This window comes from Thalassophryne amazonica, chromosome 23 (genome assembly GCF_902500255.1).
Source record: "Thalassophryne amazonica chromosome 23, fThaAma1.1, whole genome shotgun sequence".
Classification (NCBI taxonomy): Eukaryota; Metazoa; Chordata; class Actinopteri; order Batrachoidiformes; family Batrachoididae; genus Thalassophryne; species Thalassophryne amazonica.
The window spans coordinates 9,294,648-9,321,773 of record NC_047125.1 but is presented as its reverse complement, the minus strand read 5'-3'; positions in this window follow the sequence as shown (position 1 = coordinate 9,321,773).

Here is a 27,126-nt window from a genome sequence, read left to right as displayed (position 1 = left end):
ATTTGGTTTTGTGCCTCAAATATTTGTAATGACCTTGATGAGACAAAGGTAAATGATCGTCACAGAAACCCGATCTTGAGCTCAGCTTTTACCACCAAGTTCTACCCAGACTCTCACACACCTACATACACCAGCAGTCAAACGAGAATTAGCAAGTGTTGATTGACATGATGCTTGCTTGGAATAATTGTTCTGCTGGAAAAGAAATGGGCCATGCATTTGTGACTCATGTTGATAGCAATTAGAGTGCCGGGGTATCAAGGGAGGGTGACGGCGGTGGTGAGCGTGTAGGAGGAAAAAGAAAGGAGAAAAACAACTCTATACTAAGAGCTCTTTCATCTAAACTCTGCATGCACTTCAGTTAGATTTGAACAAATGTTCTGTCAGAAACACAAGGAAAAATAAGACATTACCAAGTCCTATGATATGATGCTGGCAACGATGTAACTGTGTCTGAGCGGGGCGAGCTGCTTTAACTCCATCGCGTTCCATTTTCTCTGCCTCAGAGCCCCTCGCCCTCTCTATCTTGTTTACTTTCACTTGATTGAAAGAAGACGTGAGCGAGAATAAAGATGCAAAGTGGTGACAAACTGAATTATTGTTTGGAGTGCTGCCTGTCACAACAGGGGCGCAGGTGATTTCAGTTTCCCTCCGTGCGAAGACGGAGCCGGTTGCGCCTTACAAAGGCAACATGACAGTCAGACCGCTATGATCCTAAAAATAGACCTTGAAATGCAAGCCAAAGGGTTCATTATGTGTGTCTGTGTGTGTTTTTTTAAATATGTGAGTTCCTTTTGAGTGCAATGTGATACTTGTGTAGCAAACCTTTCCTTTGAAGAGGTCCCGAAAGACAGAAAATTCTCCATAAATTAGAGTAATTAAATTAGTGACACTTTAACAGGGCTGTTCCACAGAGCTATGATCGCCCACAATACAAAAAAGAGCAAAAACGTAATGAAACGGCTTAATCCGGCTTGCCTTCTAAAGTGCAGACCTGACAACTCACTCGAAAACGAACAAAAGGAGTTTGCCCTCTGAACAAAAGAGGCAACAAATGCTACTTTGGCTTCAAATTTTTACCCCATAGAGCACAGTTGAGCAAGTTTCAAGCCGTAATCGCTATGAATGTCCCATTTAATGATGTTTGAACACGATTGAAACTGTTAAGACTACAAATACCCTGAAGTTACCATGTGCTTGCAACGATTTTGAGAATTGGGATGAAATTTTTGAGCAGTTCAAAAATTAGATCTGGTGCCGATGATGGCCTTAAGAACTAGCACAATCCTTACAGATCAATCCACTCTAATCTGTCTGAAATTCTCCAAATAAAAAAAAAAAATTTTGAAATGTGTATTTTAGTAAATTTTTGAAATTAGGTGAATGAAGTATATAAAATATCCCAACTAGAAATAGGTAACTATTTTAGTAGGTTTCTTAAATCATACATAGGTCATACTATTTATGAACCATGAGTTGATCAATGAAATATATTTATATAAAATATTTTCCCTAATAGACAGACACAAATTTGGGCCTTCTGGGGCTATTCCACAGAGCATTGTTCCTTCCTGTTTAATCCCAAATAGCAAATCATGGCATGTTTGGAAGCATCATAGTAACTTCTTGATCCATCTTTGTCAATCTTGTACAAACTTAGTATATGTAGTAGTTACGACCATCATTGCCACCAGATTTGAAATCAGGATCCAATTCTTGAAGTGATCAAACATTTCATCCATATTCTCAAAATCACTGATAGTACATGGTAACTTCAGGGTATTTGCTATCTTAACGGCTTCAATCATGTTTACTCAACAATAACACTTTAGATGGAATAAGCTAATATACAGACCAATCAGCCATTGTTGCTTTGTGTGTTGGCGAAGCAGTGACAGCAAGGTATTGTGTTCACTGGCATTGGTCTAGACAAGATAACACAAAAATGGCTGAAGGGGAATTTTTTTCAAACTTGGTGGGATATTACTAGGACTGCTGTCTAGAGGTGATTACATTTTGGAGTAGTATGGTCATCTTGGCTGATCTTGGCTTTACATTATGATGTCATATCTGTGAAGTAATTTTGATGTAATCCTTAACAAAGTGATATCCGGATCCAGATCACCTCCAAAATTTAATGGAGTCTTCTAAGGTCTAACACCAGTGTGTGGTGAAAATTTGGTGAAAATCTATAGTTGTTTTTTTGTTTTTTTTTAACGTAATCCTTCAAAGCCTATATAAAGTGAAATTTTGGTCCAGAAACTGGATCCAGATCACCTCCAAAATGGAGTCTTCCATGACCTAATAGCTATCTGTGGTGCAAATTCTGTCAAAATCCATGCAGGAGTTTTGACGTAATCCTACTAACAGACAGAGAAATAAATAAATGTTGATTATTTTATTACGTCCTTGGAGGACGTAAAAATATTTGTTATACTGTATATTAACAACCAAGAAGTCCAGATGGCTCAAACTTCCATACCTGTCTAGAGATTTCAAGATTTTACACACATATATATTTACTTGTACATTTATATTCCTGTGTGGAGTGCACTGTGTATGTACCAGTTCTCTTATAGCTTTCATTTCATTTTCATTTTATATTTTTAATGACTGGTAGAGTTTTTTGAACATTTTTTTTTTATTTTATATTCTGCAAAACACGATATCAGTAAGGGCTATTTCAATAAAGTTATTATTTTTATTGCCATCATCAGCCTTCTGATGCTTTTTTGTTGGTAGAGCAGGGGTGGGCAACCTGTTCCAGAAAGAGCCATGAGGGTGCATGGTTTTCTTTGCAGCCACTGACTCCACCAGGTGATTTTACTGATTAATATCACTTTGAGCAGATGGAATCAGTTAATCAGTGAAATCACCTGGTGGAGTCAGTGGCTGCAAAGAAAACCTGCACCCTCATGGCTCTTTCTGGAACAGGTTGCCCGCCCCTGTGGTAGAGGCTCACCCCTTTGAGTCTGGTCTGCTTGAGGTTTCTTCCTCAGAGGGAGTTTTTCTTTACCACTGTCACCTGTGTGCTGCTATGGGGGTTGGTAAGGTTAGATCTTACTTGTGTGAAGTGCTTTGAGGCAACTTTGTTGTGATTTGGAGCTATATAAATGAAAATGAATTGAAAAAATGAATTGAAATTGAAAATTTTCATTAGTTCTGGATTGACAACAAACCAGTTTTTTTCTGCTGGCACAAATTTAAACTTTTGTCATAACTAATTTATTGAGTGTATAAAGCCTGAGGAATCATGCACTTCATGGCACCCTGCGTTGATGCTCATGAGAGATTTTCTTGTCCTGCCCCTACCTGCATTACTCAGTACATGTAGAAGGGGCAGGTGTGCCATCTGGTGTTCAAGAGATGAAACTTCAGTCAATGCGTGAGTCCACCATTTCATTACGTTTTAACACCATTTCATTATTATCAGTCCCCATTTTCTTGCCATTTTGCTAAAAAAAATTAAATAAAACTACTTAATTGAATCATATTTGGAGTTTGTCTGCTCCATTTTGCTATGTTTTACCCCCATTTCATTATTATCAGTCCCCATTTTGCTAAAAAAATTAAATAAAACTACTTAATTGAATCATATTTGGAGTTTGTCTGCTCCATTTTACCTGCATGGTGGACGCACCCTTGTTTCTCCCCTTTTCTATAATTTTTTTTTCTCAAATGTGAGGGAGAGGAGAGATGAAAGAAAGATTGAGTGCCAAAGAGTCTTTGGAATCACGCTCGTAAACACAGGCAGTCCAGGTAATGAGATTCTTCCCGCAGAGAAAAAAGCCAAAACCCTCAGAGCTCCTCAGAGAGGACGAACTTCCCAGAGTGCGGAAGAAACACACAGGGAGGGCAAGAAAAGCTTCACCTTATTTACTTCCTTTTCTTCCTCTCTCCTTCCCTCTGTGAATCCTGACAGGCTGCTTGTATTTGTTTACCTGGAAGACGCCTTCTAGTATCCACACACACACACACACACACACACACACACACACACACACACACACACACACACACACACACACACACACACACACACCCAAGTATGCATAAAAAATCAGCAGGTTCCCACTGTAAACACAGGCTGGCATGTTTGTTTCCGGTTTTAATTCATTTTTTTTGTTTTCCACAACAGCCCCGACTGGTTCTCGGCTCTCTGTGCATAATCTGCTTTTTCATTATCATCCTATTATTTTCATTTGCCCGTGAAAAACAGAGCTCAGCGCCAAATGCTGCGCTACACACAATCAGGTTTCTAGAATGCAGCGTTTTGTTTTTTTTGTTGTTGTGCCCCCCTTCATTGGGGACGATCTGCAAAAGCTGTTTTTTTGCAGGAAAAAAGTCCATGTTGGTTTGTGGGATTATTGTAGGTTGGAGAACGCATCTCTCAGCTCTGTGTCTTTTCTTGTTTCACCCAGACATTGCGGTAATAGCTCCAGTTAGCTCCAGAGTGGACGCGATTGGTGCCGCGGACACATTGCTCACTTTTCTGCTCTGACGAAGACGTGATTTTGATAAAAGCTATCAAGAAAAAGCCACTTAGCCAGCCACATGTACTGTGATATACTGAGAAACATATGCTAGTTTGAGTTCATACAAAATGTAAAATACAAATGAAAAAGGTTAACAATTGCTTTTAACTATGGGCACATCTAGCAAAAACATTAGCTTCTTTGCATTTGCTCTCAATGATAATTGTTGCTAATTTGTTAACTGGAAAGTTAGCTGTGATAACAGCTCAACTGCTAAAAAATATAGCCAAAGCTACGTCCCATACTAAAATACGAAATGGGTGAAATGGAGCTAAAAGGTGACTGATAATCACGAATTGGGCGTAAAATGTAATGAAATGGAGCAGAGTGAACCAGACTGACTCCAAATAAGTACTTTTATTTAATTGTTTGGCTTTTGTGTTTTTTGTGAGATGCACTCAGTACATGTAGTAGGGGCAGGTGTGCCATCTGGTGTTCAAGAGATGAAACTTCAGTCAATGGGTGAGTCCACCATTTCATTACATTTTAGCACCATTTCATTATTATCAGTCCCCATTTCTTGCCATTTCGCTAAAAAAAATTAAATAAAACTACTTAATTGAATTATACTTGAAGTTTGTCTGCTCCATTTTGCTACGTTTTAACCCCATTTCATTATTATCAGTCCCCATTTCGCAAAAAAAAAATTAAATAAAAGTACTTAATTGAATCATATTTGGAGTTTGTCTGCTCCATTTTGCTACGTTTATCCCATTTCGTTATCAGTCCCCATTTCGCTAAAAAATTAAATAAAAGTACTTAATTGAATCATATTTGGAGTCAGTCTACTCCATTTTGTTACGTTTTACCCCTGTTTTGCTATCAGTTCCCATTTTGCTCCATTTCGCTTAAAAATAATTAAATAAAAGTGTTTAACTGAATCATATTTAATCATATTTGGAGTCAGTCTGGGTCAGTCTGCGCCATTTTGCTACATTTTACCCCCATTTTGTGATTATCAGGCTCAGTTTCATCCATTTCTTATTTTAGCATAGCTGCAAAGCTACCGCTAACGCCTAACATTTATCACATAAATGTAGTTTTCTGGGGAAGTTAATCTGTCATCAAACATTTGGATATGAGGACGATGTGAGCAAGTGACACATAATATTAGGAAGTGCAGGGAGACAAACATAAAACGAGATTGCTAGCTAATGCTAGATAATGCAGCATCACTACTCAACATAATTGAACAGCTGGAACTTCACCATATCTATTTAATTGACTTACAACATACAGGACTGCTGCAATATGATTATTAAATGTGGCTCAACCTAGTGATGTTAGGAGATGCTAACAACCACAGCCTCCTAGATGCTGTTAATATAAATCCCATGTTTAAAAAGGACACACAAGTTTTTAATAATGTTTTTGACTTTTTCCAGTACCGCTGCTTGCAGAAAGTATCTTCTGAAAACTGGCAGTAGGTTGCAAGCGGACGGTAAGCAGATCTTCATCCTGTAAACGTCCAACTAGCTCATCCATATAGGGATTCCACAAGGATGCCCGTTCTGCTACATTTGCCCACAATCCAAAAAAGTGGAAGAACGGGATGAAAAGGCTTGCCTCCTAATAGGTTCGCTTATAAAGTGCAGACCTGGCAACCCGCAAGAAAAAGAAAGAAAGGAGCTGCGCCCTCGGCCAGACATCATCAAAAACCACAACTAACACTACTTCAGCTTCAAACTTTTACCCCGATGGAGCACGATCACACAAGCTTCAAGCCATAGTCACTACGGATACTCTGACTGAACAAGTTTCAAATATGATTGAAGCCATGAAGACTACAAATACCCAGAAGTTACCACGTACACTCAACATTTTGAAAAATGGGGATGAAATTTTTGAAAAATTGGATCCCGATTTCAAATTTGGTGGCGATGATGGCTGTCACTACTACGTAAGATTGACTAAGATGGCTCAAGAAATTACTATGATGCTTCAAAACGTGGCCTGATTTGGTATTCGGGATTAAATGGGAAGGAATGGCGCTCTGTGGAATAGCCCCATTAATAAGAGCAGCCCATACCAGTACCCCTCCTCCACCTTGCTTACATGTGACTCAAATTGGTGTTGTGTGTCCATTCAACATCCAGGTCCATCCATCTGGTCCATTAAGATTCCCTCTCATTTTATCTGTCCATGAAACATGAAAAATCTGTATTCTGACATTTCTTAGCCCAGTCTTAATGTTTGAACTTGAGTCTTGTTCAGTGGTGGTTGTGTTTCAACCTTCTTTACCTTGGCCTGTCTCTGAGTACTGAACATCTTGTACTTCTGGACACTTTGGGCAGTTTGCAGTTCTGGAATGTGGTGGCACTGGTGGATAACAGCTTTATGGTAGATGTCAACTTGAATTTTTCTCAAGTCTTTTGCAGTTAATTTGCATTTTTTTCTTCTCCACAAGTTCTTTACAACACTGTTGACTTTTGCAAAAACAAAATTACCTTTTATTGTTTGTCGATCATGTCTATTGACAATAGTCCTAGCTATTTTGAGAGTGTTGCATCCCTCTGCAACACTCAATTTAGAAATTTTTGACTTTTCAATGTATTTTAAGTTTTGTTTGTTTTTTTTTTTGCCTTATTTTGTTTGAGGTAATTCTCCAAGCCTTGACATAGGGTGTAGACCCTTATTACACAAATACATATCACCGGAAAATGCTTAAATCTAATCAGCTTTCAGGTTTATAGAGTTTGGAGTTGGAAAATATGCATAGAAATGACTGTAATACGGCAAACCAATGATTTCATCTCACCCAGCCTAAGCTTGGCATCCATTCCAGGGGGTCTTATGGATCATAGAATATCTTAGGATCAGCACCGGTACCAGTGGTCCTCAGGACTTGTTTTGGACTGACCTCCTTCAACTGAATGAAGGTCATGATGTCATCACCCTCTGTCCCGGGGACAAAGAGCAGTGGTTGCTCGTCTGTTGTTCAGCCTCATTGGAACACCTGTGCTGAGTAAAGAGTAATTGAACCAGAGTCAATCAGTATTCATGTGATCCATTTCAAGCACGTATGAAAGGAGCTTTTGTTGTTAACTGGCTAAACCTGTTTCTGCTCCCTTTGAATGGCTTCGTTTGAGAGAAATCGAGGTCATCGTACGTAGATTCTTCCTTTGTCCAAATACAGATTTACACTCTATTGTATTGTCATATCCACAGCAGGTGCCTTTTTCTTGCATTCGGTTGTAATTTTTTGGGGAATCTTAGAATAATAAATAATAGATGAATAAAACCATCGCTGTACATGCAGTCAAACATAGGCATGGGATATTAGATACTTGAACCAAATGGATCACAAACCAGTGTACATAGAACCACTTGATAGATAGAGAGATATAGATATTCGACACAGAGAGCTGGATTCAACAAATGAAGCGTAATACGGCCTCCCTACCAGTTACCACATAAATGAACCTCAGGCTAGCAGATATTTTTGGTTTGGATGTTTGATTAATGCACATTTCAGGTGACTTGTATGCGGATATTAAAATGTATGACTAGCATATTTCATATGGTGCAGTTAATCATTGCACCATCACTAGAGCTTGTGTTACCAAGCTACATGCTAAGTAGTGCTAACTGGCACTAGTGGTTCCCACATGCAAATAAAATATGTTCGTACAGTTAACCACATAGCATGCCACATTGTATCAGATATTTGTAATAAAATGCTGTGAAAGGCCGTACACAGTTGAGTCCACAGCAGCTAACGGGCCCTTCTATAGCAGGGCCCTGACTGGCCTCAGCTCTTACCTGGTTTTATAGATACCTATCTAACAGAACACAGACAGTGTTTTTAATGGCAGCTTCTCTAGTACCAGGAGTGTAGTACGTGATGTGCCACAAGGGAGTTGTCTTGGTCCATTATTATTTACTATTTTCATGAGTGATTTACCATATATTTTTGATAAAGCTAGTATAGTGATTAGGGAATGTAGTCGTACAAACAACTCACGATTCAATTCGATTCCGATTCTTGGGGTGACGATTCGATTCAGAATCGATTTTCGATTCAAAGAGCTCTGAGAAATAGTTATATTACTTAAAAATGTTTATGTTTAAGAAAATGCAGCTTTACAAGGTTAATCAAGTGATTCTAGATGTAAATTTACTTATCTGCTTTGCTCGTTCGGAGTTGGCTGACAGTTTAGCGAAGTACTGGTCAGTAGTCGGCAGATACCGCTACTCCCCTCTTTTAGCTCTGGGTGATGGCGTAGCATGTGGGCTTGCGGATTTGAAGTGCTTCCAAAGTACTTGACTTTCATTTTGCAGATTTTGCACACTGCATAAGTCATGTCAAGCTCCTTCTTACGCAGCAAATAATAAAATCCAAAATGCGCCCAAACATTTGCCTTCAGCAAACACGGTGCTGGCTGAATTAGCTCTTCGTCCGCCATGCTAAGCTGCAGCTCACAAATGTTTGAAGCACGGCCGGACCCCCCCCTTCGCGGAGACGCTGTAGTATGGAAGCCACTGCCTGACAAACAGTACACGCAGCAAGTAAGCAAGAAAATGTTTTAAAAAATACTTTTTAAAAATCGATTTTTGGACATTTTTGGATCGATTCAGAATCGTAATAAATAAGAATCACGATTCGGATGTGAATTGATTTTTTCCGGGACCCCTAATAGTGATGTATGCAGATGAGTCTACCATTTATGCATCAGCACGCTCACACAATGACTGTTTAAATATGGAACTGCACAAGGTAGTTGACTGGGTAACATCTAATAAGCTAGTGTTAAATACAGTAGAGATTAATTGTATGATTATTGGCTCCAGTTATTATGAAAAACCCCGTATTAAACATCAAAATTAATAATATGATAATAAATCAAGTACATGAGACTAAGCTGCTGGGTGTAATGGGAGACTCAAAATTATCATGGAAAAAACATAAAAATAATATTTTTGTAAAAATGGACAGGGGTATATGGATTATGATAAGACATGCAAGGTTTTTAAGTTGTACTACATTGAATCATGCTATTAAAGCATTACTATTAGTATATCTGGATTATTGCCCAGTAGTTTGGTCAAATGCCACTGTAGAAATGATAAATAAATTACAGATTATTCAAAATAGGGCTGCTCGTATAGCATTTAAGTGCAGTTCTAGGACAAACATCATCACAATGCACAAAAATTTAAATTGGCTGTTAGTCAAAGACAGACTTTTGTATTCACTTATCATTTTTACCAGAAAGATTATTGACATTATTTGACATTGTTTATGTGCAGTAAATTTGAAGAAGTCCGTTATCCATATTGAGGCAAGTGGGTGAAGGTCTCGCAGCAACACTGGAGTTGTGCCACTGTCAGCTTGGGGGGGAACGAGGACCAGCTGCAGCTAAAACTGCGCCGCCCCCGCAGAAGGGAATGGATGACGTGAGCAGAAGCCGGAGTGGGGGGGGGGGGGGGGGGGGGTGATGGAGGGTAGGAGGGGGGTGGGGAGAGGGAGTGGAGCATGCTTCAGTCCTGTGAAACTGTTTTTTGTCTTTGTGAGTTGAGATAAGAAACAGCTGAATGTTCACCAAGGCCAAAGACATTCCTCTGGAGGAAAACAGTAGGGCAATTTGTCCTTCAGTGTTGTGGTTTGAGCAGTGAAAAACACTTTTTACAGCTTCACTTGAACAACCAAATCTCAATTATGAATTAAGAATATTCTCAATTATGAATTAAGAATATTCCCCAGCCTCTGAAATCTTCATCTTCATCTGCAAGGCGTGCATCTGCTCCAAGATGTCATCCAATTTGCGTCTGAGTTCTGAGTTCAAGAGTCATCGCAGTCTGAGAATGCAGCGCCTTACCCACCTCATTAATCATGACGGACAAGTGAGGGGCTGTGGTTCTTGATACTGCCGTCTTGCCAATTTTCCGGTAGATCAGGGCAGCACATAAGCCAGAAAGTACCAGCCCTGCTACCATAAGACCAAATATGAATAAATCCTCGACGTCCTCAACAGAGAAAGGCGCAAAGCACGCAACATGCCACGACCCCCAGGAGTCGAGAACATAGACCGCAGGATAAGTTCCATCTGGGCAGGTAGGATCCCCCGGTCCTGACCTTCTTGTAGAAAAGATGGTGTCAGTAGCGTTGACACCATCATCAATTGTCATTAAGTTACCTTATATTTTGTTTAGGAATTTTTCTTTCAGTTCACAAATCATAGATACAGAACCAGACATGTTGTGTTGGGCAACTTTACTCTACCTGTTGCTAGAACTAATGCCATTAAGAAGACTGTCATGTTTAGGGGTGTGAAGGAATGGAATTTATTACCAGATTACATTAAACTCACTTCTAATGAATGTCTTTTCACAAAACTTCTGAAACTGCATCTGTTGGTATAACGAGCAATCTGGGTCAAACCTTTAAACATATATAGATAATTTTTTATGTCCATGTGTGATGATGAATGGGGATCCAAATAAACAAACAAATAAACCAGGGATCACGTCCCGAATTATTCATAACATTATCACTTAAAATAGCTTGAATAGCTAGTTCTTCATTTTTATTGTTATTGTTTTGAATTCACCCACATTACCCTTGTCATGAACTGGGACACTAGTTAGAAAGACAAGAACTGTTTTTTTTTTGCGCCAAATTATAAGTATGTTTATTTCTATTTTAAAATTAGAATTTGACATGTGCTTCTAAGGGTAGTGACCTGCTTGTGAAGCCAGCCTCAAGTGGCTATTCAATGAACTGCAAGTATTGACATTTCTGTATTGGCTTCATTTTTCAGCACCGGAGGTTGGGGCTTGTTCTGCTGACAGTCTGTCACACCACAGGGCTCCTGTGTGTGAACTGTCTCAGACATCAAGCTGTCAGGTCGTCATGTGATCTGATCCCTTTGTCAGGTCCGCTGCTTGTTACTGTCACAGACAACCAGGCACGGCCTGTTTTCAGGCATTTTTGACTGACTGAATTAGCGTCCAAGTCTTTGTTAGCTTCCTTGCTCTTTTGGGGTATGTTTGCTAAATTTAAAAAGCATAATTTTTTGTCTTTCTTTCTCCCTTTTGGCATTGTCATTCATTTGAACTGGAGCTGGCCTTCAACATGGCTGCCAGTTGCCAAATAGCTGCTGTTATTTGCCAGCCGTTCACGCTTACCCGACACTCAGCATGTTTTCACACACGGAGTGGGGAGTGTGTGCAAAGACAAAGGGTGTCGTGGTGCCTCACATCCACCACGATGACTGCCAGAATCCCCATGACCAACCGCATTCTCAGTGCGGCCACAAAGAGTCAGAGTGCAGCACCTCACCGTGTAAGCACTACACTGTTGGCTCCACTGATGCTGTTTTATTTTATCACATTTGCCAGTTTATTGTGGCTGCTCAAACTTCACTGTAACACTGTGGTGTAGTGAAATTCCAGTTGATAAATCTACGCTAATCAAGCCAGAATTCCCCCAAATAAAAACACTTAATGTGTAAAGTGTATAAAGTGTATAAAATCTCCCAAATAACAATACGAGGTCTATTAGAAAAGTATCCGACCTTATTATTTTTTCAAAAACCATATGGATTTGAATCACATGTGAGTACATCAGACATGCTTGAACCCTCGTGGGCATGCAAGAGTTTTTTCACGCCTGTCGGTTACGTCATTCGCCTGTGGGCAGTCTTTGAGTGAGGAGTCGCCCACCCTCTCGTCGTTTTTTTCATTGTTTAGGAATGGCTCAGAGACTGCTGCTTTGTTTGATCAAAATTTTTTCAAAACTGTAAGGCACAACTGAGTGGACACCATTCGATAAATTCAGCTGGTTTTCGGTAAAAATTTTAACGGCTGATGAGAGATTTTGGTCTGGTAGTGTCGCCGTAAGGATGGCCCACGGTGCCTGACGGCGATCTGCGCTTCGAGGCGGCAGCGTCTCGCCGTTTCAAGTTGAAAACTTCCACATTTCAGGCTCTGTTGACCCAGTAAGTCGTCAGAGAACAGAGAACTTTCAGAAGAAGTCGGCATGAGGAGTTTATTCGGACATTCCATTGTTAACGGACATTTTGTAATGAAAGAACGTACGGGCAGAGTCGCATGTCGGGCCGGACCCGACTACAGGGGGTCGCGACAGGAAAAACACCTCCGTTGGCAACCTTAACGGGCAAGTTGGAACATGCCCAAGCTGTTAAACAATTTCTCAGTTACTCACTTGTTGAAAGCCATCAAAAGCCGCCTGAATTTTACAAATGGTTTTCAACACGGAGGTGTTTTTCCTGTCGCGGCGCACACAGATTCGCCGAGTCGTCACGGAAACGACTCAGCGAATTTGCGCGCACGTCTTTCATTAAAAAATGTCCTTAAACAGTGGAATGTCCGCATAAAGTCCTCATGCTGGCCTCTTCTGAATCTTCTCTGTTCTCTCACGATGTCCTGGGTGAATTAAGCCTTAAATTAGGATGTTTTCAGGTCGAAACAGGCCAACGACGGCGCCTGGAAGCGCTGCGCGACGTCCCGCTCCGTGGGAAGTCCTTACACCGACAGAAACACCCCATAATCTCTCATCAGCCGTTAAACTTTTCACCGAAAACCAGCTTAATTTCTCGAATACTGTCCACTCGGATATTCCTCACAGGTCCAGAAAAAATTTTGATAAAGCAACGCGCGCCGTCTCGAGGGCGGGACCACATCTCACTCAAGGCCTGCCCACAGGGAAATGACGTCACCGACGCGTGAAAAAACTCACGCATGCGCACGAGGGTTCAAGCATGATTGGTGTAATCGCACGTCATTCAAATCCATATAGTTAAAAAAAAAATAAAAGTGTCGGTTTCTTATCTAATAGACCTCGTAACTAGCTATTTTAGCATGTTTCTTTAGCAAAGAAATATAAGCTGATAAATAAAGTGTACTTTATACTGACAGCTAATAATTTGGCTATAATCTGCTGAATCATTCATTTGAAGCATGTATTAAAAAAAATACTGAGAAGTATGCACCATGGTCCTTCTAAATTATATATTTAATCCAGTTGCAGTTCAAAATTGGAAAATGTTGTAATTTTGTCACGGCACTTTGCTTACTTTAATAAAGTTAGTCTTTATGTAGTATATATTGTATAATTAGCTTGGCATTAGCTTGGTATGTCAAAGCACTGTCATTGCACTAGACCATTAGATTTAATTGTTGCTGTGTCTTAAAAAATTGCTAGCATCCCATAACATGATACTAACTGGTGTCACATGATGCAATGCTAGCATGCTAACATTTGCATGAGCTGAGTGCCTCCATTGTGAGCAATGGGGTTTATTACATGCTTCAAAAAGGATACTTGGAGTTACAATTTGTAACTGTCTTCCTGACAGACATGAGGTGAACAGGAAGAATTTATTTGTTCTTTTATTTTACGGGCTATTTTACAGAAGGCCGTTTCTTTCCGTTTAATCCCAAATAGCCAATCAGAATGTTTGAAGCATTACTGATCCATCGTTATCAGTCTTGAACAAACATGTCCTACGTAGTAGTTACGGCCATCATCAGCACCGGATTTAAAATCGGGATCAAATTTTTGAAATGTTCAAACTTTTTTAAGTTTAAATTTAACCAGGTTAGTCCCATTAAGATCGATACCTCCTTTGCATGAGAGACCTGGACAATTATAAAGTTTCTAATTCATTCAGTTTTCAACATGCATACTCCACACAGAAAGGCCATAGGTGGTAATCAAACCCATGACCTTCTTGCTGTGAGACAACAGTGCTAACCACTAAGCCACCGTGCTGCCCAATCATTTGAACGATTCTCGAAATCATTTGTTAACTTTGTGGTGTTCATAATCTTAAGAGTTTCAATCATGTTTATACTTCTTTAAACTTCTTTAATACGTGACTATGGCATGAAACATGTTTGATTTTGCTCCAACTGGGCACGATCAAACAATGGCTCAAACAATGGCGGTTTTTGTTCAAACTTGAACAGCACAGTGGTGTCTGGATGAAGGCGCAAGGGTAGAGGAGGCAAGCGTGCAGCTGCTAGTACAGGGAGAGTAAGCCTTTTCACCCTATTTTAGGACTTTTTGAATCACAGACATTTGTAATAGAATGGCACCCTGTGGAATAGCCCTGATATGTCATTTTGGATAAGGATTATGTTCTGCTACATTTCTTCAGAAGGTGGCAACATGTACCTAATGTTAGTTGCCATCTGCCAGTTAATTTCAAGTAAGATGTTTTAAAACACTTCAAAGTTGTGTTTTGAGTGAGCCATTGCAATCCACTTTTGGCACAATCCCCTGGCACGCATTCTATCTACTGGTGACCATTCAGTATTTTGAAGGTCCATTGGTCTGATGGTACCTCAGGTCAGTCGCCTGGAGTTTCAGCACTTTCCCACTTCCAGGCCAGAAGCCGAACGAGGATGTGCCATGGAGAAACTTTCAAATCCTGAGGAAGATTAGAGAATGAAAGCAGGGTTCTAGCTAGAACCATTTTAGTGCCGGATAAATTATATGATCACGGATCATAACTGGGGGTGCAGGGACCCCTTGCAGGGGTCAAGGGGGCAAAGCCCCCTGAAGCTATAGGGTTTTATACCTTTAAAATGTTATTTGCAAGCCCTATTTTAACCAATTTTGAGTGATTTTAGATGCATTGACAGTAAGAATTATACACAAAAAAAATGCCATTTATGTTGTAATATTTGTAATACCAAAGTTCTTTTTAAAATGTTTCTGTCGAAGTCTAAGTTACTAAAATAAATAACATTGAAAAGGTTAAAGCACATTAATATTTGATGGCCATTTGCTCTATTCTTCTTCTTTAATCCAGTGAAGCAGGCAGAGTTTTTCTGTGATGACAGTTTTTTTACCAACATGTTTTAAGTAGGATTGCCTTACTTAAAAAAAAACAAAAAAAAAAAACACAACAGAAACAATATAACCACGAATTGTCTTGCTGGAACAAGAGCTGTACGCGCTCTCTCCTGCCCCTCCCTCTCATTCTTCTCCTCCTTGTTCTCACCATTCCTCCGAGCTTTTTGGAATCGGGAGCCTTTAAACTGTAAAATAAAACCGTAAACCTCTGAATACATCAGCATCTGCACACACTGACACTCTGGAATATCCATGGAAGTTTTTTCTCAGCCACAAACGGCAGAGAGACTGCTGATCTCTGTCGTTTGCCATTGAGATATGAAGAAAATGAGAAATATATTTATTTCTTTAATTATTTGGTTGAACTTGCAAAATAAAAAAAGTATGACACTATAAGCTTGAAATACAATTGAATTGGTACATTTTTCAGCAACATTTCAGTTAATTTTTTGGAAATCCGTTGTGGGCGGCAGAGCAAATTTGAACCCGAGAACCGGGAAAGAAATTTGCAGTGCCGGGTGGTACCACTAGGCGGCGCCCACTGTAGCTAGAACCCTGATAGAAAGGTGTCGCCACTGTTTTAAGTAGTTTATCAGCTACCGGCCTCTTTAGGGACCTTTGGAATAATGATCCGTCCCCCTATCTATTCTTAAAATCTAGTATTAATTTTGTGTTCTTTTGTGTATTTCAGTTTATAGTGCGATTTCTGGGTTGCTAATCATGGGGACTCCACAACAGTCTTTTCAGACATTCTGAGCAGTGTTTGAAGTTTTTTACCGTAACCACAAAACAACTTCTGGGATTTATGTGGTGCATCACAGTTCACCACAAACTGATCAGTTCATGCCCTTTATACACTCTTTTTAATGTGGTGAGTCACAAGATGATAGCATTCGGTAGCTGGGATGGACAGACCCCCCACCCCCCACCACTCATCTACACTGTTATTCTCTGCACAGGGAACAGGATGACCCTTTTTAGAATCCTCTCAAGGTAAGGAGTTGTCCCCATTGTTGTAATCCTTTAATTTATGCTTTTCACAGTATAAGAGAATGTTTAAATTATTCTTAAAGAGAAACAAAGGAAAGTGTGGGCTCTCCTGCAATACACAGAGAAGATAAAATGGCAACATGAAGATGAGGAGAAAAGGCTTGTGTTAATTAACTTTGGCCTTCTGAAGAGCGGATTATCTTCATGCAATCTTCAAGGCTACTCTCATTCGATCCTTATCTCTTTCTTTGTTGGGGCATCTCTAGGTTTGCTGACAGTCTTGTTTGATTTTCATACCACATCATTAACCTAGGGCAGAGATCTGTGTTGATAAGAGATAAGGTGGACCCTTACCTGAGCTCCCACAATGCAGCTCTTCGTCCTGAGCATTGTCTCGGGTTGTCTTTGAATTCAGTCGCAGAAGAATCTACAATAAATCGGTGATAACACCAACACAGTGCAACAACAATTTGAATAAACTCTGTGCAGCTGATGCGGGTGGTGTAAAATGACAATTAGCATCAGTTAGCTTGTTTGCACCTCCTGTACAAGATGTGTCTGTCAAATGTGGTAAATGATGTGTGTTGATGCTAATATGTGGGAAAAAAAACACCTAAAACATAAGACTAGACCTCATGAATGAAAAAAATTGTGAAAATACAGCCAACAGTCTTGTAGCCAGCGTATACTATTAAAATGTAAAGAAAAAAAATGTTGAAATAAGAAATTCCAGCAGCTTGTGGGACCCAAAAAACATTTTATATAAAGCGAATTTGTGCATCATGCAGAACAAGCTATACAACTAAAATGGGATAAGGAGTTGGGCTACCAATGTATTGACCTAGGGTGGAATCGGATCAGTCCTGCCTGTGTTTGTCCTTGGCTGGAGAATTAACCTGCATCGGACTGGCATCTAACCCAGGTGAAGTCATAGACTGATCCATTTCATGCTGTGAAATCCAGGAATGGGAACCAGCACACCAACTGGCCTCGGGATCTATATGAGACTTCTTCTTCCTGGCTTTACTCACAAGTGCACAAAAAAGGTGAAAATAGCTGAGATGTCCTGGATGTCATTTTAAGAAATTAGTGGACTTAAATCTGATTTGGCAATTCGGCAATTATTGCCAAAAACAGTCGCAAATAGAGTTTTAGGGTGCGCGGTTAGCGGAGCTGTAACGGCATCAATGTCGCCAAATCATCAGACACAAGGGCGTTGTTCCCATTCTAATTCAGTTCCATCGTTTGCATGGTTTATTTTTCTGTAGGTAATTCGGTCGGCGAGGCTTACCATTGAGCTGAGGCATTGTCACTTCAACAGAGGTCAGGGCGCGAAGTAATCCATCAAACGTGAAAATCAATCAAATCCATCAAATGTGAAACGATAATTCTGTATTAGAATCCACATCAATACTTTTGTATGTTAGCTTAAACTCACCCATTTCAGCGGCGGCAGCATCGGTATGTGACTTTCTCTCGCTCTCAGCTAACTGCGCTAATAGCTAGCAGCGCACACAGCCGGTGTTCTGTCGAATTGTGCGTCTCGTCGCATAGACTGACAGCTCCGCGTCCCGACAATATTGCGCATGCGCAGTTGCGTGGAGAACAAGAATGACATCTTGTCAGAACACCGGTCAGGATGCGGACTAATACATCCAAATGTGAAATGGTTGAATATTTTGCCACTGTTACCCTGATATTATACGGCCTGAAATCTCACACGTCAGATTCACGGAAAAAAATGTAATTGGATTAGAATATGACTTTAATACTCATTTTAAATAAGTTGCAATTTGGGGTCAAAAAAGGTGATACAGTTGTGAAAATGTGAAAAAACTAAACTGAGCCACTGCTTCTTCCTGTCGAAAGGAGCCAGCTGAAGAAGACAACCAGAAGGCATCTGGTTAGGATGCCTTCTGGTTGTCTTCCTCAGGGAGGTCTTCCAGGCACATCCAACTGGGAGGGAAGACTGAGGACACACTGGAGGGATAATATTTCTCAGGTATCTTGGGAATGCCTCAGGATCCCCCACGAAGATTCAGAGGACTTGGCTGAGGATAGGGAAGCATGGGAGAGCTGCTACTACTGCTAATGCAACTTGAACCTGTGCAAACGGCTGAAAATGAATGAATAATAAATGTCTGATGATCTGTTGTCCTTGATCATTCCAGTGGTGTCCAAGAATCTTCCGACTACACCTTGTGCCAAAGACATCCGGTCATCACCTTCGGTCCCTGGTTAGTGTCCAAGTCTTACAATCGCAGAGTAAGGCTGAAAGCACTAGGACCTTGTTTCTCTTTCAAATGTATCGGCACTGCCAGAAATCTCACAATCTCAAAGGCCAAGGACCCAGAGACATGAATGCTGAGATGACTTATCTCAGCAGCGGGTAGTCATGTGGCGCATTGAGGGTGAGGTCAGTGAACCAGCTGATGGATGATAAAATTTCTTTAGTTCTGTAGACTCAATCTCTGAAACGTTGTGCTTTGCATTTGTTCATTTTTCACCCCAGCGTTGTGGCTGACACAGAGCCCCGAATCAGTGTTGGAGAAACTAAATTTCCTACAGCTGTGTCGTATTGCTGTTTGTGAAATGACTCCGTGTTATGGTGGGCGAGCGTGCTGCAGCGACGTCGCTAATGCTGGCTTTACAACAGCTGCACAAGCAAGTGTACACGCATGCTCTCATGCACTCATGAGAAGGCACACCTTTACGATGATATGTTTATGAAACGCTAAACCCCAGAGAGGCGTAATCACACACTCGTAGCAGGATGCCGGCAGCTGCCTGTAGTGCAGCAACTAAGAGAATATTCCTTAGACATTACTCTTTTGACAAAAAAAAAAAAAAAAAACAGCTAGCACTTGAATTTTCAAGAGGCGACCAGGTAGGGGTCAATTAAATAATTACACAGGGTCAAAATTAAAAATGTTCCAATCAAATTGAAAACTACACCACATTATTTGTCTGATCATAATGATTCCAAAAAGGTACAGTTTGGACTATCTATGACTGAATGTTCAGGTGTTATGGGGTAAAAACTGCACAAATGGTGACAAAGGTCAGTGTCAGTTTGTACAGGGGTCAAAAGTTAAAGTTGCTCCAATTTTGTTTAAAAAATATGCAAATTATTAGTTGAGTTAACAGGGTTTTAAAAAGGAATAGTTTCGACCATGTATCATGCTTAGTTATCATGTGATGTGACCCTAACCCTAACCCTCACGTCATAGAATCCAATGGACGCTGACCTTGTTTGACCTTTACTTTGGCGATCAAGCATTCAACACAGTCAAAACTATTCCATTTATTAATCCTATTACCTATTATTATTAGTGATGCAAATTATTGGTTGAGGTAGTAGGATTAATAAATGGAATAGTTTTGACTGTGCTGCATGCTTGATCTCCAAAGTAAAGGTCAAACAAGGTCAACATCCATTGGATTCTGTGACATGTGACATATGTTACCCTGTAACATGATAACTAATGTGGTGTAGTTTTCAATTTGATTGGAGCATTTTTAATTTTTCTTCAACTGACTCCTACCTGGTCGCCTATTGAAAATTCAAGTGGCTCGTCGTCTTTTTTTTTTTTCCAAAGAGTAATGTCTAAGGAGTATTTTTGCTGACTTTTGGTGCTTTTATCATCATTTGCAGGATTGTTTCAGTTATTTGCTGCCCCATTGCTTGCGTGTGTGCCCGTATGAGTCCATGTGCACACGTTGTGCCCACATGCCAGCATGATTATAACCCGCTGTGTGTGTTGCATTTGAGTATTGTGAATTCATATCCGCCTGTCTGCTGTTGCCTTCTTGCTACCATCGCATTTATAGAGCGCTTCTAGGCCTCTTCAGAGTAACACCACAAAGCACCAGGATCGCACTCGTCATCCACCCTCATGTTGAAACCTCTTGACTTCTATCTTTCACACAAAGGATGTCATCATTTCCTTTGTCACCCCTCACTGAGGTGAGCTGATATATTTCAGGAAACTGTAATGAGCATATATTCTGAGTCTAGCTAATGGCTTTGGGCTCACATAGTGTCAGACAATAGCTCTCGCGGATGAGTCACTCAAACGCAAGTGGAGACAGGTGCACGTAGACATGCCACCTCGACCCTAAGATCTCGTTTTAGACATGCAGCACAACACAAGGTCATAAAGCTTCTGTTGTCTCGCGTCAAGTGACTTTCACTTGTTTGTCAAATTAAAATTCTACCAGAGTGTTTTCATCCCTTTTCTGCCACTTTCCAGGTCCATGTCGATTATCACATGCGTGTGCACAGACGGTGGAGGTCTGCAGTGTCCCGACTTGATGTGAAAGGCTCTCGTTCATGCTTCACACGCTGAGTAGATGCTTCATTTGGCCCCTGGTTGTTCTGCAGTGGAAAATTGTTTACACATTTGAAGAGAGCCTGTCTCATAAATTATCTTGTCTGTCCTTGTTCGTACTGCTTAAAGAGACACTCCAGAACCCAGACTGGAAGTCCTCAGACAAGTTTGCTTGATCGTCTCGCCCCCCCTTTTTTTGTTTTTGGTCTTTTAATGTTGATCATGCCTTTAAATTATAAAGAACTACTTTAGCCTGCTCATAATCCAACATCAAAGCAATCTTGAGCGTCTTTCTGAAGTATCAAAGAGCTTCCAGCTTCTTTTCGGGATGATTTATGCTCCCCGGCTGGAAAGTCATTGAGGTTTCGATACACTAGCCTTCTATTGGTCTTTGTGCATACCGTTCCTTAAATGTTTTCAGCACTTGATGAATTATTTTGAAATATCTTTGGTTCATACTGTGAGCCACATTTTTTGTTTCATTTTCCATATCATCCTGATTTTTTTTAAGACTTGGGGTTGTACTTAAAAACTCTCTTTTGGTAAAAAAACAAAAAAAAAACAAAAAAACTGATGCAAATTATTGTTGAGTTAATAGCATTTTAAAAAGGAATAGTTTGGACCATGTGTCATGCTTAGTTATCATGTTACAGGGTAACATATGTCAGATGTCATAGAATCCAATGGATGTCGACCTTGTTTGACCTTTACGTTGGAGACCAAACATTCAACACAGTCAAAACTGTGTTGAACTTCCTTCATTTTGGCGCTAGTTATATCAGGTATTAATGAATGGGTGTTCTTGATGCATTCATTAATCCCTTTTATGTGCATCACTTTTTACCAAAATTGGAGCAACTTTAACTTTTGACCCCTGTACAAACTGAAAGTGACCTTTGTCGCCATATGTGCTGTTTTTACCCCATAACTCCAGAGCATTCAATCATAGATAGTCCAAACTATACCTTTTTGGAATCTTTATCATCAGACAAATAATGTGGTTTAGTTTTCAACATGATTGGAGCATTTTTTAAATTTTGACCCCTTTTCTAATTTTTCTCATTCTTTATTGCTCATTAGAGGTCAGCTCCAGGATGGCGCCATATCTGAAAATAAACATTAGTTAATTTAAAATATGTGTGCCAAATTCCATGCTTTTATCACAAAATGAACAATTGTTTTGCTATGCTGCCCCACTAGTAGATCCTTGGTCTAAAGTACGAGCAATCTGGTGTTTGAACCCCATTGTAGCCTTGTCCACAAAGATTTGTCATCTGGTTACATATTCACATATCCTTGATTCTAATTAATCTTTATTAAAAATTATGCCTCTTAATTTTTTTGGTATTTTCTTTCCGTCACGATATTGAAATATTTTTCTGGGTATCTGTATCGACTTTGATGTTTGGTGTTCCCGTGATGGGGTTTGGATCGTCGTCATCTATAATGGCAGTTGAGTGTGAAGCATTCTACCTGCGCCTTGTCTGATTGCAAAATTTATGCAGACAAACACTTTATTTTCCAAGACATAACGTAATCTTTAATATCTCAGATCTTCATCCACAATGATCTTCCCAGCGTGGTCCCACATCACTGCTGTTTGCCACTTGGTGCTTGGTCGTGTTCGTCACTTTGATGTCATCGCGTGACTGTCACGTTACTATGTTCTAGTTTAGTGATTCCAGCTGGTTGCTGGATGTCTGGTGGCTAAATGAAAGTGTTTGTCATGCAGGTTGCTGTGCAGTTTGCTGGCAGAGAGACAGATGCCCGTTGTGTGTAAGATTGATGCTTCTATCTTTGAGGAAGTGTGTGCGGTCCACCCCAAACCAAGTGCCATGCTTTCTTCTCCTGCCTTCTACTTCCACCATAGCAATGTAGAGACTTGAAGATAAAACACCTGAATTTGAGATTTAGTGCGAAATTGTGTTTGTGTGATACAGCTGGGGGGTATTTGTTACCAAGTGACAGGCAAACCAAGGAGTCAACACCCTGTGGCTTCCAACATCAGCAGACTTTCTTTTGTACTATGGTGCTAAATTGTACCCATTTATTTCTTGTCCAGTTTGGTCCACAAAAACAGTTTGTTTTTTCCTGTTCATGTTCTGTATCTTTTTGTGCTCTGCTTGTCGTCTTATGAAGTTTGGCTGTCATGCCATTATTTTCCTGATGTTTCCTCGGCAACCTACACTGGCATTCTTTTGAGGTCTTCCAGTGGTTGGTTCCTGATTTGAATTCAGAGTGGCCCCCTTGTACTTTTCCCAGGTCCTGCATATTTTATGTATATCTGTGGTAAAACTACATGCCAGTCAGATAGTGTTTGTTATGCAAAATCTTGTATATCTCAAAAGGATATGTGTATTTTTATGTATGCACTCCCTTCAAGTATGTTTAGAATATTCATCTACATAAATGCAGATTCTTTATTTGCATAAGATTGTGGCTAACCCTAACCCTGTCAACAAAACAGTACAATTTTCACATTTAAATGCTCACCAACCTTTCACCTAGTACCAAAATCTCCTACCTGTAGTGCCAAACTTCCTTCATTTTGGCACTAGTTATATCACTTATTGATGAATGACTGTTCTTGATGCAATACCATCTTACAGATCAGATCACTGGTCTTCAGTTTAGCTTGCACCTTTTTCCCTTTATGCATGGAACCTCCTTGAATCATTTAATATTATGCATTGTAGAGGGAGAAATATGCAAATCTTTTGTAGAGGAGCATTGTTTTTGAACCTTTCTCATCCATTTGTTCATAAATTGAAGCTCACCTGTACATCTTTGTTCCTCAAAGACTCAACCTTTTGTGGATAATGCTTTTGCACCAAATCATGATTACGGCAGCGTGGTGGCCAAGCAGTTAGTGTCCTTGATTCAAGAGTGGAAGGTTGGAACCTTGATTAAAGACCACCCCTGCCCATTCGCCATGTAATTCGGAGTTGAGTCAGTAAGGGCATCTAGTATAAAACATTTGCCAAATCAACATATAGATCCATACCGATGTCAGATTTGTGACCCAATAAATATACCCTAAATATACACAGGATGCCCTTCCTGATACATGGTGAATGGGCAGGGGTGACCTTTGAACCAGGAACCTTTCACACTGGAAACCAAGCACAAATAACCTCTTGGCCACCACCCTAACCTCAACACATTTACCCTCATGTGGGGATATTTATCACATATTGTGTTGAGCTAGCATATTACAGAAATGTCAGATGATGATAAAATGCAGGAGTTATGGCCTAATGAAGTAAAATATATTTTGTCAAGTAATGGCACAATGCAGTGTTATTATGTAAGAAATGGTTCGTCTGCTACCACAGTTTTTTGCTGTTTTTACCTCATAACTCCAGAACATTCCGTCACAGATAGTTCAGACTATACCTTTTTGGAATCCTTATGATCAGACATGTTTCAACATGATCGGAGCATTTTTACATTTTGACCTCTGTGTAATTCTTCATTGACCCCTAGCTGGCTACAGCTACCACCCTGTGATGGTACCATACATTTTTGTGTAGGCCATGGCACACCAAAGCTGGATTCTAAGTGTCGTTTGGTCACCTTCAGTGGTACCAATCAGGTCAAATTGATGACCTCGCTCCTGGACTAACTGGCAGATTTGGCCTTTATGACAGGCTCTTATCTACATCCTGCTGAGGTTATTTATAATATTGATTTGTGCCCACTTTGTTGTGTCCTGGAAAAGTTTTTGTACGTGTTTTGTGTCTGAGAGAGGGTGGTGTGAGATGTACTTGTCGGCTTCCAGTTACTAGTGCCACAGTGGGAGGATTCTCCCTATAGAGGCCCTTAGGAGAGGTTGTGAAATGTAGCCCACAGGACGTCTTGAGTTTTCCACCTTCACAACAACACATTTCAAGATTGAATCCTCTTTTCACAACACCCCCATCTGAACACCACCTCTCACAAGGGATTCCAGTATTTTTAGCATAACAACAGTGCAAGTGAGGCCCCAACTGGAAAAAGCATTTAGATATATGTGTACATACAAGGCAAGAATCCAAAAATCCAATGCAGCAAAACAGTCTCACTTGCTAACCAAAGTAGAACCGATGTCAGATAGAAAAGTGATCACTGGTCCCATGTTAATGGTTTATTAAAGTTTGCACACTACATATTTTTGCACCTCAAGATTGGCTTGGAAATTGCAGCTGCCCTAGGATGTACAGTTCAGGTCAACTATAGGACTATGTACAGGTCCTGCGTGTCTCTACATCCACCACACAATGGAGAAACCTCAGAACCTACATGGCAACCCATCTAGGCAAGTGACCACTCCATCCCCACCCCTCAAAACTATCCATCTATGTGCCACACCCAGTAAAATGATAGGCACCTCCTTGGCCTTCCTCCATCTACTAGGGTCCTCAAGATTGAGCCAACCGTACATTGATGATGGGTCAGTGAAGGATGTCTTTGAAAACCTGGATCTTCCTCTTGATCCAGGACCATCTCTTATCCAGACACTCAGATTCTTTACTCAGCTTTTTTGACTGCTGTAATCAGATCATCTATTGATTCTGCAAAGATCAGAGCATCATCATAAAGTCTAGGTCAGTAAACCTTTCCTCACTAACAAAGGCACCGAAGCCACTGTTTTCTACCAGCCTGCATAAAACCTAGTCCATGGAAGTGTTGAACAGTGTAGGAGCCAGAACACGTCCTTAACAAATGTCAGAATTCAATGGGAAGAAGTCAGAAATTCTGCCACACTCTGTAGAACCTTCACAGTAACTGTTTATAGCTGACTGCTGTCATGTCCAACAATGTATCTAGGATCCTGCAAATTTTCAGGATGTCCTACAGAGCAGATTTGCCATCAAAATCAAACAGTTTGCCAACACAAGCTGCAAAGAAGCACTGCTGATATTTATGCTTGCTTCCTCTTAGAACTACAAAACTGTTGACAATTGATTTCTTGGATATCAAGGCAAACTGTTATGGCTAAGACTGGCAAGTAATTGGAACTGAGTCCCGTTAACATCTGTGAAGCTGAGGTTTGTAAACCTTTTCACACCAATAAGGCACTTAAGCCACTGACTTCCACAACCAGTCCATTAAAGCACTGAACAGAAGAGGACCCAGAACTCATCCCTGATGAATGCCAGTAGTCAATGGGAATAAAAACAAGTATAACATGGTGTATTTAAAAAAAAAAAACTTTTGCAGTGCACACCCCACTTTCCGCCCAAGTTGACAGACAATATTGCTCATGCCACGGGCTGCCCATAGTTTATGCCATACTATTAAACACAATACAATGTAAAAAAATTTAATTTACTGGAATGATCTACATGCATTTTGAATTTGGTTTTGTGCCTCAAATATTTGTAATGACCTTGATGAGACAAAGGTAAATGATCGTCACAGAAACCCGATCTTGAGCTCAGCTTTTACCACCAAGTTCTACCCAGACTCTCACACACCTACATACACCAGCCAGTCAAACGAGAATAGCAAGTGTTGATTGACATGATGCTTGCTTGGAATAATTGTTCTGCTGGAAAAGAAATGGGCCATGCATTTGTGACTCATGTGATAGCAATTAGAGTGCCGGGGTATCAAGGGAGGTGTGACGGCGGTGGTGAGCGTGTAGGAGGAAAAAGAAAGGAGAAAAACAACTCTATACTAAGAGCTCTTTCATCTAAACTCTGCATGCACTTCAGTTAGATTGAACAAATTTTCTGTCAGAAACACAAGGAAAAATAAGACATTACCAAGTCCTATGATATGATGCTGGCAACGATGTAACTGTGCTGAGCGGGCGAGCTGCTTTAACTCCATCGCGTTCCATTTTTCTCTGCCTCAGAGCCCCTCGCCCTCTCTATCTTGTTTACTTTCACTTGATTGAAAGAAGACGTGAGCGAGAATAAAGATGCAAAGTGGTGACAAACTGAATTATTGTTTGGAGTGCTGCCTGTCACAACAGGGGCGTCAGGTGATTTCAGTTTCCCTCCGTGCGAAGACGGAGCCGGTGCGCCTTACAAAGGCAACATGACAGTCAGACGCTATGATCCTAAAAATAGACCTTGAAATGCAAGCCAAAGGGTTCATTATGTGTGTCTGTGTGTGTTTTTTTAAATATGTGAGTTCCTTTTGAGTGCAATGTGATACTTTGTGTAGCAACCTTTCCTTTGAAGAGGTCCCGAAAGACAGAAAATTCTCCATAAATTAGAGTAATTAAATTAGTGACACTTTAACAGGGCTGTTCCACAGAGCTATGATCGCCCACAATACAAAAAAAGAGCAAAAACGTAATGAAAACGGCTTAATCCGGCTTGCCTTCTAAAGTGCAGACCTGACAACTCACATCGAAAACGAACAAAAGGAGTTTGCCCTCTGAACAAAAGAGGCAACAAATGCTACTTTGGCTTCAAATTTTTACCCATAGAGCACAGTTGAGCAAGTTTCA